The 12,750-nt window shown below is 37.3% G+C and overlaps 1 long non-coding RNA gene across 1 annotated transcript; it reads right to left on the reverse strand.

Moving 5' to 3' along the window:
• Positions 1-8,828: 8,828 nt before the first annotated feature.
• On the reverse strand, positions 8,829-12,178 carry LOC125361567. Its single transcript, XR_007212958.1, has 2 exons — positions 11,669-12,178; positions 8,829-11,439 (listed from the first exon to the last, which is right to left on the reverse strand). It is a non-coding gene; the product is annotated as an uncharacterized LOC125361567 (long non-coding RNA).
• Between the last annotated feature and the right edge of the window lie 572 nt (positions 12,179-12,750).

A 12,750-nucleotide genomic window follows, 5' to 3' on the forward strand; every position in this document is an offset into this window, starting at 1 on the left:
TCCCCCTCCTTCTGACTCCACTGGTCCAGGGGAGCAGATCCCCACCGGGGCCCAGGCCTCTAGTCTTGGTTGAAGACATGCCCGGAATTGTAATGCGCACAGAAAGGCGGAGCGCAGCATCCATCTTGCTGCTCTTGCTCAGTCCACTCACCAGTTTCCCTACCCCCATTTCCAAGGAAAGTATCCTATTTGTAACGAATAACTGCTACTTGTATCTGAATAAAAGTGTTTAAAAACATATTAAAATGAGGTTGAAGTTGTTTCGTTTTTTTAAATCATCCTCTACATTTGCTTGTAATAAAATGGTAACAAATGAACACTCTGATTCCTTGAACTAAAGCACTTGTGCTTCCATTGGCGATCAGTATTTCCTTCTATTTTACACTCTTGCTCCAAAGTGTGTGTAGACTTCAAAAAGGAAGCGGCATTCATCTCCTCGCTGTCAGAGCCCTCACTGTGCTCATGAAGGTCATGGAGAGCTCGGGGTCAAACCTGATCAACCGCCCATGTCACAGTGTACCCCTGGTAACTATTTGATAACCATACACAAAGTAGCACTTTTGTATCATCTAAGACTTTTTTTTTATTAGTGGGCGTACAATGCCACAAAGTCTTGAAGATAGATGAGTGTTTGAATATTCATCTGTCTGTAGTTCTAGTAGAAGAATACATTTCCATTTTTCTTGGCTAATTAAACCTTAAACTTAGGTGTCCAGAATATCCTGTATTTGGAGTCCCTGCTGAAGTTTGAGATAGTCCAATGGATATTATATTTCTAGTATAGCTATATGTAGCATAAAAAACTAAGACCAGCATTCCATTGCTTTAAGAATATTTGAAAATTGGGGCTGGGAAGGAGCTGAGTGGCTCAGCGCTTGCCTAGCAAGTGCAACGTCCTGGGTTCCATCCCCAGTACCAAAAAAGAAAAGACAAAAAAAATACAGTTTAAAAAAATATTTGGAAAATTAATTGACTGAAATATCTGGGTTCTTGGAAGTATCTTCATCTAGGGAAAACTGATCTAAACATTAAAATCATGGGGCCAGGAATGTGGCTTAGCGGTAGAGTGCTTGCCTGGCATGCATGAAGCCCTGGGTTCGATTTCCCCAGCATCACATATACAGAAAAAGCCGGAAGTGGCGCTGTGGCTCAAGTGGCAGAGTGCTAGCCTTGAGCAAAAAGAAGCCAGGGACAGTGCTCAGGCCCTGAGCACTGGGGAAAAAAAAAAAAGAATACCTAAAAGTTAAAATCATATAATTCTTTTTATGTCAGTACTAGTACTTAAACTCAGGGTGGTTTACCTTAGCTTTTTCACTCAAGGCTGGTATTCTGCTACTTAAGCCATAACTCCAATTCTGGCACTTGGGTGGTTAACTGGAGGTAAGACTCTTATAGACTTTTCTGCCTAAGCTATCTTCAAACTGTGGTCCCCAGAGCTCAGGATTACAGATGTTAGCGACAATGCCTAGAAAGTTCATATAATTTTTAACTGATTGCATTTGTTTAATTTTAAATTCCAAAGAAAAAAGAAAATCATCAAACTGTACATATTAGCCAAAGCGATTTGGGCAATTTTTAGACTCTGAAAAAATAGAAATTTCAATTCTTTTTGATGTGTGATTGATGACCACAATTTACTAATAGGTATTAACTTCTGCAACAGAGCAATGATTAGCCACTGGCTCTCACTAGCTCTCTTGTTTAAGCTGGATTGTCTAATTTTTGATGTCTGGTTGAGAGAAATAAGGCAAGGGTAGAGTTTTATGCTTATCTATCTCCCCAGTGGCAGAATGTGAAAAAAAGAGAGGAAATAATAGAAATTACATCCTCAGTTTGGTACAGGACCACAAAAAGACTTAAAACAGATCATTAGCAATGTCATCTTAAGGCTGAACTTAATGTACTTGGAAGAACAAACTTAAAAACTGTCTAAACCTAGAGCAAAAGGAATGAGGAAAGAAATTTTGGACACACTGTAGAAGATTCTAAGGAAGAAACTACACTAAAGGAGGGAGCTTTCAGTATACACACATGGGTGAGTTTGGTGTGCCAGCAAGGCAAGATATAAACACTACCAAATATATGGATCATTAATATTTAGTCCAAGATGATATTTTAATTCACTTTTGCAATGCAGTTTGTGAGTGTGTTGTATGTGTGTGAGAGAGACAGAGACAGAGACAGAGACAGAGACAGAGGGAAGGAAGGAAAGAAGGAGGGAGGGAGGGAAAGAGAAAGGAAAAGAGGAGGTGAGAGCCAGGGAGATAGAAACTGAGGATCTAATATAGGGTTTTATCTGTCCTAGACAAACTGTCTACCATAGGGCTACAGTCTCACCTTAACACCTACATAGAATTCCCACCCAATACATCTTCATGATTTCTGACAGGCATCTTAATGAACTCATGTTTTTCATTATCTCAAAGCAATTCCTACCTTTGTCACCACACCTCACCATAGATCATTTTTTGTGTCTTAAGTGGCTGAATGTATCTATGACATCCACATCTATGATAAGGCCAGCACCACTTCGATCCCACGGTTCACTCAACTGGATACCAAAATCACGTACATGGCTGATATTTTAAGATAGCTAAGAATTTCATACAATTGTAATCAACATTGTGTTCTGTGACTTTTCTTTCAGTGTGGGTCTTGTAGATTGCTTCATTTCTACATTGGTATTGTTCTACTGCCTCAGTACAAATCACATTTTGCTACAAAGAGAAAATAAGCACCTGCCACCTTTCTCCCCTCTTTCTGTGGTTTTGTAAAAATAAAATATATTTTTAATACCCAGCCTTCAACAAGTCAAATATGTAATACTCCATCTGCAGGAATGAATATGTCCAGGTAGAAATCATTTAACCAATGTCTCTAGCAGACTGACTATACACATAAATGGAGGTGTTCTTAAATAGATTTTCTCTTGTTAGGATGACCTTTCATTTGTGGGAACAATTTTCTTTGTCACAATAAAGCAGGCTTCGTTGGGGCCATCAATTGTGAGCCTGTGCTATTTTGGAGGGCATGACAGTAGAAGAACGATCCCCTCCCTCTCTTAATAGACTCTGAAAGCTGCTGAAATACAAATATAATAGGATGTATTTTTATGAGCATTGTATTTCTTATTTTTAAAACCATTTGTCAGTGTAAATAATGTAATAAAATAAAAACTGGCTACAGATACCACAGAGGCCTCAAGGGCATACAAATTGTTCGGCTATTTAAAATTATGTATGTACCATGCCCCTATTTTCAAAGTCTTAAGAAAGTGCTGTGTAGTTTATATTTATTTTCATTGCTTTTCTATTCTTTTCCTAATAGCGATGCAGGAAGTTATTCTTATGATGATTTCATGTTCATTTATCAGGTGGGTATATTTCATATTTATGACATTAAGGTATTATTTTTTCTAATATCTTACAATTAAATAAGGAAGATGTAGTTTATTGGATAGCTATGATATGCTAAGATGTGTTTAGGTATGTTGTCTAGGCTTTAAATTCCTCTGTTATGTTTTGCAATAAATTTAGCAGTGGATTCTATGCAACATGTACGAATGTTGTAACTTGTCAGTTCCTTGAAGCACACATTCCTTTCTACTTACTGGATACATATATCAAGACATCCTGTTTGGGTTCTGATGAACAAGTAGGTTACGATCATTCTAAGATGGTTTCAGGTTAAATTTTCTTGTAATTGTAGAAGAATAACTCTCCTTCCTTCCTGTAGGTTGTTTACACTTTAGTGTTTTTCCTCATTCTTCCTGATTCTCTTATTTTAAGACTCCCTTATAGTATTACAAAAACAAAACAAAACAAAACAAAATCTACGCAAGGATTTACCAAAGAAATGGAGCATCCCATTATATTCTGTTCTTTTTGAGCTAGAGTATCAACTTCTAGAAAATAGTTGCAGAGTATTACTATCTGTATACATAGTGATACTACTTAAAGCAGTCAATGTAACAAGAGCAACATCTTGTTCGCACCCAAATGTGAATGGCCATGGAAAGCAGCAGAGCCTCGACAGTGCCAGGGGCCCAGTCTGCAGTGTGTGCAGTGACAAGGCTCAGGCGAAGTACGGAGGGGAAAAGAAGACCGTAGAGCCACCGGATTTGAAGGCAAAGGCTGCAAGGCACCCAGGCTGGGAGATGGCAAACTCTGGCCACTAAGAGTTGCCCACAGCCGCAGAGGGCTCCTATATTCAGCCACTTGAGGGGGTGACACTTGGCCTCACCAGTGCTTGCTGTCAATCCTAGCTGCGGGTACAAACCAAGGGCCTTGATGCCCGCAATGGAGGAGCCATTAATTGAGCCAGTCATCTTAGGCTACTGCCAAAGCTAACTGCTGCTTTGAGGTAAGGACTTTACCAGCTGCTAAGTGCCAGGCTTCTGGCAGCCATAGCTGAGATCTAGATCCGGCCTGGGCACCCACAGCTTTAGAATTCTGGACTCCACAGCCGCCCGGCCCTTTACATGCATGTAACTAAATAAATGTTTCGGGGGGAGAGGGGTGGGGGAGGATGTTCTTGAATTTAAAATAGCACACATCTGAAGTATAAAGAGGTTTCACTGCGATAGGTTTATACAATACATACAGTGCACATTGAACAATTTTTTCTTTCACCTGCTATAATCCTATTTTTAAAAAAAGAAAGAGAATAAAAAGTTGCAACATTAAGATTTCTTTCAACTGCTGTACAGATTGGTTCTGAAGCCATGAAATTCCAGGGTAGTTCTGTAGCGTGATAGTTATATTTCTTTTTGAGGCAAACTCCTTGAGTTTTAGGTTCTTACTGCTTATGTTAAAATTCTATTTATTAATGTGAGCTCTATTATTGTGGGCCATTTTTCAAAAACTATCCCTACTCTTTCTTTTCTTAGAAATAGAAGTAGAGTTACATGATTCAATAGATGTGAGTTGTAGAGGAATACCAAGTAAATTCTGTGTCATTCATGATGATGACAACTGTGCTAAATTAGACAAAGATTAAGTGTGAACGGGTTAAATCCAAAAAGGTAGGAAATAATAAAGCCTTGATTCTGCCACTCTACTTTTTTATTTTTTTACCAGTGCTGTGCCTTGAACTCAGGGCTTGGGACTCTGAGCCTTTCAGTGCTCAAGGCTAGCGCTCTATCACTTGAGCCACAGTGTCACTTTTGCAATTTTGAATAGTTCATTAGAGGTAAGAGTTGCATGTACTTTTCTGCCCAAGCTTGCTTTGAACCATGATCCTCAGATCTCGGCCTCCTGAGTAGTTAGGATTACAGCTGTGAGTCACCAGCACCTGCCTTGCCACTTCACTATTGTGCAGGTCTCTATTCTTTACATTTCTTCCTCATTGAAAGAAAATAAAACATCTTATTCAGAGTTTTTTATGACAACTAGTAGTTATAATAGAAGTAGCATTTAAAATCACATCTAATAGATAAAAGAGATAAAAAGGTATGCATTGTAAATACTATGGAAGAAAACAGGTTAACCTGAAACTAATATTTGGTCATTTATGGATAATTATTTTATCCTAATTTATGGCCTTATTGATGACAATGTTTTTTAAAATTACTCTAAAATGATTTCATTTCCCTTATAATTTTATAAGTAATCTGATTGCTTGTGGCCATCACTAGTTATGAATTTCTTCAATGCAGTGTAAGTTTCTGAAGTCTTAATTGCCCCTGAACCTCTACCAAAGTAACTGGTTCTCAGTGACTGTTTCCCAAGTTAAATCTTTTCTTTTGTAGCCATGACACATAACTAACAGTAAAGATGAAGTACTATCAGAAGTATTTTCAAATCTAGAATCAACCTTAAAATAGGTTTGAGAAAGAAAACTATGAAGAGTTAAACTAGAAGTGTGGTTGATCATGGAGTTGCCCAGAATACTGGTTACCAAAATTTCAGATTTCCAACAGAAAGTCAGATTTTCTCACATTATGTACACACAAATGTGTGGTCGCACTGAGACACTATTACCAATGAGGGCACAGAGAATTCTTCTTGAACTCAAAGTGTCTCAATGTCAGTTGAGGGTCAACCTTATACTCAGCTCAGATGCCCCTCAGTGGATAAATGGATAAAGAAAATGTACATGGCTGGGAATGTGGCTCAGCGGTAGAGTGCTTGCCTAGCATGCATGAAGCCCTGGGTTCGATTACTCAGTATCATATAAAGAGAAAAGCCGAAAGTGGTGCTGTGGTTCAAGTGGTAGAGTGCTAACTTCGAGCAAAGGAAGCTCAGGAACAGTGCCCAGGCCCTGAGTTCAAGTCTCAGGAACGGGGGAAAAAACACCAGCACAAGAAAATGTCTACTGTGGAGTTTTACTCATTCACTAGAAAGAATAATATTGTACAGTTTGTAAAGAAATGGAGAGTCTTGGAAAAAAAATTATCTTACATGAAATAAGTCATGAAATAAGTTTGCATGTTTTCCCTCATGTTGGAAGATAGAATTAGTTTATGAGCTAATAAGTAAATACATTAGGTGGTATCAGATGTATACAAATGTATCGACTAAAATGTGGTAGATTTAAGGGAGAACTCAAATAGTGTAACCTCTTAGAAAGGCAAAGGCAAAGCTCAAAGAAACGAACAATAAAAAACAGGTGTTTTGAATCAGGTGGGGGTAGGGCCCAGAGGTGTGGGGAAGACAAATGAAGAGAAGGACGATGGGAAATTAGCCAAGAATTATATCCTATAAAATGAAGAAGAGGGAGGGGAGGGAGAGGGAGAGAGGAGGGATGGATGAGAGTGTTGAAAGAGATGACATTGATCAAGATGCATTGCATTCTTAAACTGTTTTGTTAATGGTAACTTCTTTCTAAAACTACTTAAAATAATAATAAAAAGGCAAGGCTTTTATTTTAAAAAGATGGCAGTTGAACATATGACATACTTTCAATTCTAATCCAGTAAAATGTTCATACTTTAGTCAGTTAAACTAATATTCTGTATTTGTGCGGTAGAAGAAAGGTATAAGTGAGGTAGAAAAATTAAGATGGAGAAGTAGCTCTCTACTACTACAAAAAATCCCTCTAAGTTAGTTCAATACCAGTGAGAACTAAATGGTAAAGCTATGAGACAGAATTCCCTTTCCTGTGAGCATACCCACACAGAAGGAAGTCGTATCGTTTCATTATTCATGGATTCCCTATTTGTAAATCACTGACTGTCTAGCATATTTTGTAACTCCCAAATCAATTTTCGTGGTCATTTTTGACATGTGTGGAACAGTCAAATATTTGAGACTCCTAAGATGCACATTGAAGCCAAACAAGGCCAAGTTCTACTTTCTTATTTCTGTTATCATACTGGAAATAGATTTTTTTTTGGGGGGTGGGGTGGGGGGAGATTTCTTGTGGTCTATTTACTGTCAGTTTTTCTTAACAATTTTGTGGGGGTTTTTGGTAATATGCTCTCCATGTGTTCTGAACAGATGTTTATTTTTCCAAAGAAGGCTGTCTTCTTACCTGAAGTTGCAGGAAAATATATATATATATATATATATATATATATATATATATATATATATAATGTCTTTCAACAAAAACACAAACAAACACAAAGTTTCACATTTAATGCTTGATGGATTTAGGATAATAGGTTAATAAGAACCTAACTAGTAACAATGATTTAGTGTCAACTAATTCACATCTAAGTGGTGATTTTAGAACAAAACGACCACGAATAGCAAGAATTTACTCTAGCTGCTATATCATATCTTTTCTTTAAAAAGTTACTGTAAAGGTGATGTACAGAGGGTTTACAGTTACATAGGTAAGGTACATTTCTTTTTGAAGTCATCTCCTCCCTCATTTCCTCTCATTCCTCCTCCTCCCCTGCTCCCCACATTGTAAAGGCCCTTTCCAACATGGCGTCCATAGTTCTGTAACACAGGGTGTGATGGGAGCACTAGTGGCCATGGGCAGAGAAGGAGCGTGCATAGTGAATGGGTCACTCCACTCAGTCCTGAGACAAAAACTCAGAGGCAAGCACAGTGAGTTAATTCCTGAATGGTAAACAGATCAGCAAAGAGCCTAGTTAATTCAAAGACCCAAATGTCTTATGCCATGTGTGCCCTAAGACTTGTGACCCTAAGGTTTATTAGGAAACAGTAGAGAGAAAGTGCTAGAATGTTTTGATACAAGATTCAAGGCTAAAGTATGTCCTGAAGAAATACACAATGAAAACAGTTAGTATTAGACAACTGAGAAATAGTCACAGTACAAATTCATTCCTGACCATGGCTCACCTGCCTGCACTATAATTTGAGTCACTTTCCCCATTAGAGACAGCTAATGCTTGAAGAATAGAAGCCAACTATGTTCAAAATGGAAGGTGCAGTTTACACACCTGTAATGCCTTACTAGGTTTTTACATTTTTATTGTCAACGTGATGCACAGAGAGGTGACAGTTGTAAGGTAGGGAGTACATTTCTTGTAGAACATTGTTACCTACTCCCTTCCCCCCCCCCCACCCATTTGTAAAGTTCATTTCCAACGTATTGTCTTGTGAGTGTTGCTGTTGTATTGGTCAAGATATGGAAACAAGAGGGTTTTTTTTGTTTTGTTTTGTTTTGAAAGTACTTCATGATTTTTTTCTTTCACTGTTTTTTCCTTTGGTTTATCCCCTGTTGTCACTGTATTTGATTTTGGTACCCTATGTACTGCATTACTAGTTTTTTGCAAACTGTTTTGGAAAATCAATATTGGGTACTTACGTTGCCCCCACAAATAACAAATAGTTTATTAAAGACTTTAAATGTATAAATACATAAAGTAGTTTTTAATACCATGATAAACGCAATTCAAGGAACACAAAATAAACATCTTGAAATTTGAATTTTTATTGATCAAATCTCACACCAAAATCTTTTCTGAGAATAAACTACAAATTAATATCAGAAATCACCTGTTTGAAATGTGTCATAATTAATAGTTATTTTTGATGCAGTATTTTGAGTCTATGTCCCAGTTCTGGGACACTCTGCATACTGCCAACCATCAAGCATTTATCTTCAGAATCCTGAAAACATGGTTCCTGCAACACAAGTCACTCAATTTTCTTTATAGATGTCATTGCCTAATAAAATGTCAAGCAAGAAATGTTTACTGTCATACATTTGTAATATTTTTTGAGCTTCAGTAAATACGTTTCTGACAACAATCAATATGAATAAGAAAAAGCATTTGGAAGAAACTTTCAGTCTTCAGAAATGAGATTTGTATCAAAGTCTCCTCAGTTTCCATCCCCAAAAAACAGAAGATTCACATCTTTTCCAGTTAATCTTTTGTGTTCCTCCCTGTGGAGGTTTTGGCTGAGTAATTTTACAGCACTAACGCTATTAAAGCTTGCATTCATGACCCCATTGTGACACAAAGCCAATAATGCACACGAGGAATGCAAGCAAGCAACTGATAATCTTGCCTTCTAAATGCATTTGAACTTACCCTATTGAAATATTCATTACAGAATGTATGAGTTGTTTGTTTTTTTTGGGGGGGGTGTAACAGTGCAGGATACGATCTCAGGAAAGTAAATTATTTGAAAATACATCACTTGAAAGATTGCAGAATGGTAGTAATCCAGGGAGAAAAAATCACTAATACATAATGAAGCAACCTGATTAAACCCTACAAATAAGCGATCAAAACCAAGACCTTTATCAATTGCAACACTGTAGCTTTTGACTTGGTTCATGAATGATGTTTAAGCTAGAGGAAATGAGAAGTAATGTAAAACAAAGAGCTTGCAATTAGAAACGGATAAAATATTCTGAAACAAATATTTCATCTCACATGTAAGAATCCTATGACAATATGGTAACTATAGTTGCCTATACTGTAATATTATCCACTACAAAATTGTAAGTTCCCTGAAACCCACAGCCAACTTTGAAAGATGAAAAAGAAAGTTCTTGTCCCTACTTATGAGGAAATAAAACTTCAGAGGGCTTTAGAATATCAATTTGTAGGACAGAATTTTTGATAAACTTCTCTCATTCCACCCCCACAAAAGCCAGACAAACCTGAGAATTGCTCTATATTGCTTCATTCAGCATTACCTGCAGATTCAAAACAAGGAGATATCGATGTATTGAAAAAACTACAGCAATACTTGTAAGGAGCAGTGGTTACATAGGTATAATAACTATATGCAACATACCAAATATTTTTGCAAAATCAAAGTCTTCAGTGATCAAATACAAATCTCATTTGGATCTCTTATTGACCAAATTTTATTAATTTGTCTATTCAGAAAAATATATAATTATAACATTACAAAACTATATAAATAGTTGATGCTTTGGTTAGTGGGCACAATTGTGAAAGTTGAGAATAATAAAAAGAGAGAGTGAGAGAAACACAAAGTGCCAAGCATTAAACTTACAGATTGGAATTCTGTAACACCCAGTGACATATTGTACTGAAAGGGAAAGTGAGATTGAAAATGAAAACATTCTTCTTAGACATTACTTGTTTGTTATCTTGATGTGTGTGACTAGTTGAATCATTTGGTTTTCATTAGGATGAAAACAACACTATCTTGTTCTTAAAAATCCCAGGGGAAAAGTACACCAAAAGTGCATGATTCATGTGTGATGGAAGGAGGTATTGGTATATTTCATCATATTTTATTTCTTTAGTTTGTATACACTATGTCATGTCCCAAAATAATAATGGCTTTTGCAAATATACTATGACTTTACAGCAATTTGTGTGTGTGTGTGTGAATGTGGTTACATGCTTTGTCTTCAGAACTACATGATCTCACACTTACTCCTCAGTAGATAGGAATCAAATGCTACCTTTATTATCTCATAGCTCATTTTTCCACTGGAAGACCACACTTCCTCCAGTTGCAAACTTGCCACTACTGAATTCTAGGAAGGTGGGAAAGGTGTTACTGCACATTGTTGTAGCATTTCCTTCTCGTTAAAGCAAACATTTCTTACGATCTACCCCTAATGGTGCATATGTACAATTGAAATATTAAAGCCTAAAAAATAATGGGTATTTGATGAAGTGTCTTTGGTGTGAGTAAGAAAGCCGTAATGCAGTGTTTATTTTTTCTGTTATGGAATTATTTCTAGTTCTCAGCTTAAATTCAGTTGAAATATCTCACCAACACCATTAAATCCAAAATAAGCTAGATGACTTATATCACCTTCTAGCAGTTCCCAATTCCATTTTCACAAATAAATTCTAGACCTGGAACCCTGAGATGTGATGAAAATTAGCTAAGAAAACTGACAAGACAGATAGCACACTGGAAAAACAGGGCATTCTTTTTGATGGGGCAGTGGCACTGATTTGTTTGCCACTACTTCTTAACTTACCCAAAAAACAAAGTTAAGTACTGACCACTCAGTAATAATGAGAAAAGATTAAGCTTGGCTTTCTTGGTGCAATGTTTTTGTTCTTATAAAAAATACCTACTAGGGGCTGGGGATATGGCCTAGTGGCAAGAGTGCTTGCCTCTTATACATGAGGCCCTGGGTTCAATTCCCCAGCACCGCATATACAGAAAATGGCCAGAAGTGGCACTGTGGCTCAAGTGGCAGAGTGCTAGCCTTGAGCAAAAAGAAGCCAGGGACAGTGCTCAGGTCCTGAGTCCAAGCCCCAGGACTGGCCAAAAAACAAACAAACAAACAAACAAACAACTTACTAATAAAGATGTGCCCATAAGCCTTTTAATCCTGATCATTTCTTCCCCAGCCCCCATTCACCCACACTGCACCCCTATAAATTAGGCTATGGTTAGTCAGATATTATTCCTATTTTTATGTGTTTCAATGCATTTCAGAGAAGGTTCCCCAAGTATTCTGAATCATACTCCAGGACAGTTCCCTCCAAAACAGTTGCACAGGCCTGAGCCTTGCAAAGAGTCTACCATACTGTACCAACTGTGCTCAACTTCTAATGAAAGTACTACTTGTTTCCACCACTGAGGGTAAAAGAAATTCTCACTGAGAAAAGAAATTATTTTCTCCCCAATCCATTTAGAAAGCAAATTATTAAAGCAAAGCTGTTAACAGTTCTTGGCGAGCTGCCCAGACCTGTATCTTTTAAAAATTAACTAATTAATTTTTGCTGGTCGTGGAGCTTGAACTCTTGGCCTACGCACTGTCCCTGAGCTTCTTTTGCTAAAGGCTACTGCCTTACCACTTGAGCCACAGCTCCATTTCCAGCTTTTTCTTTGATTAATTGGAGATAAGAATCTCATGGCTTTTCCTGCTGGGGCTGGCTTGAAACTGTGATCCTTAGATCTCAGCCTCCTGAGTAGCTATCAGACCTGTATATAAAAACAAAGAGGACTCAAGAGTGGGTACAGTATGTTCTTAAACCAAACATGCCCAGGAATCTGGATAGTACAGCAGAGAGCAGTGCAGTAAGAATTCGAGTTCAGCACAGGTTTTATCCCAACACATATAATCTGATATTCCTTTATGCCTGGGAAGGAAAATAGGATGGAACTACTTTTTCCTTAATTAATATGTTGCCCAAAATATATTTTCAATCACAAAACAAAGACTTCTTTTACTTCCTGTGATGATTTCTCACAACTAACATGAATTATGTAGCCACAGTTAGTTGATAACGAGGTTTAAATGAATGTGTTTCTCAGGCAAACACATAAACTGTTAATTCAATAGGGAATGTCTTCCAATGTCTGTATTTTTGTTAAGAAGTTTTCCATTCCAGGGACAAGAGTAATAGCCATGAAATATGACCTCGCAATGACA

Source organism: Perognathus longimembris, chromosome 13 (genome assembly GCF_023159225.1).
Source record: "Perognathus longimembris pacificus isolate PPM17 chromosome 13, ASM2315922v1, whole genome shotgun sequence".
Classification (NCBI taxonomy): domain Eukaryota; kingdom Metazoa; phylum Chordata; class Mammalia; order Rodentia; family Heteromyidae; genus Perognathus; species Perognathus longimembris.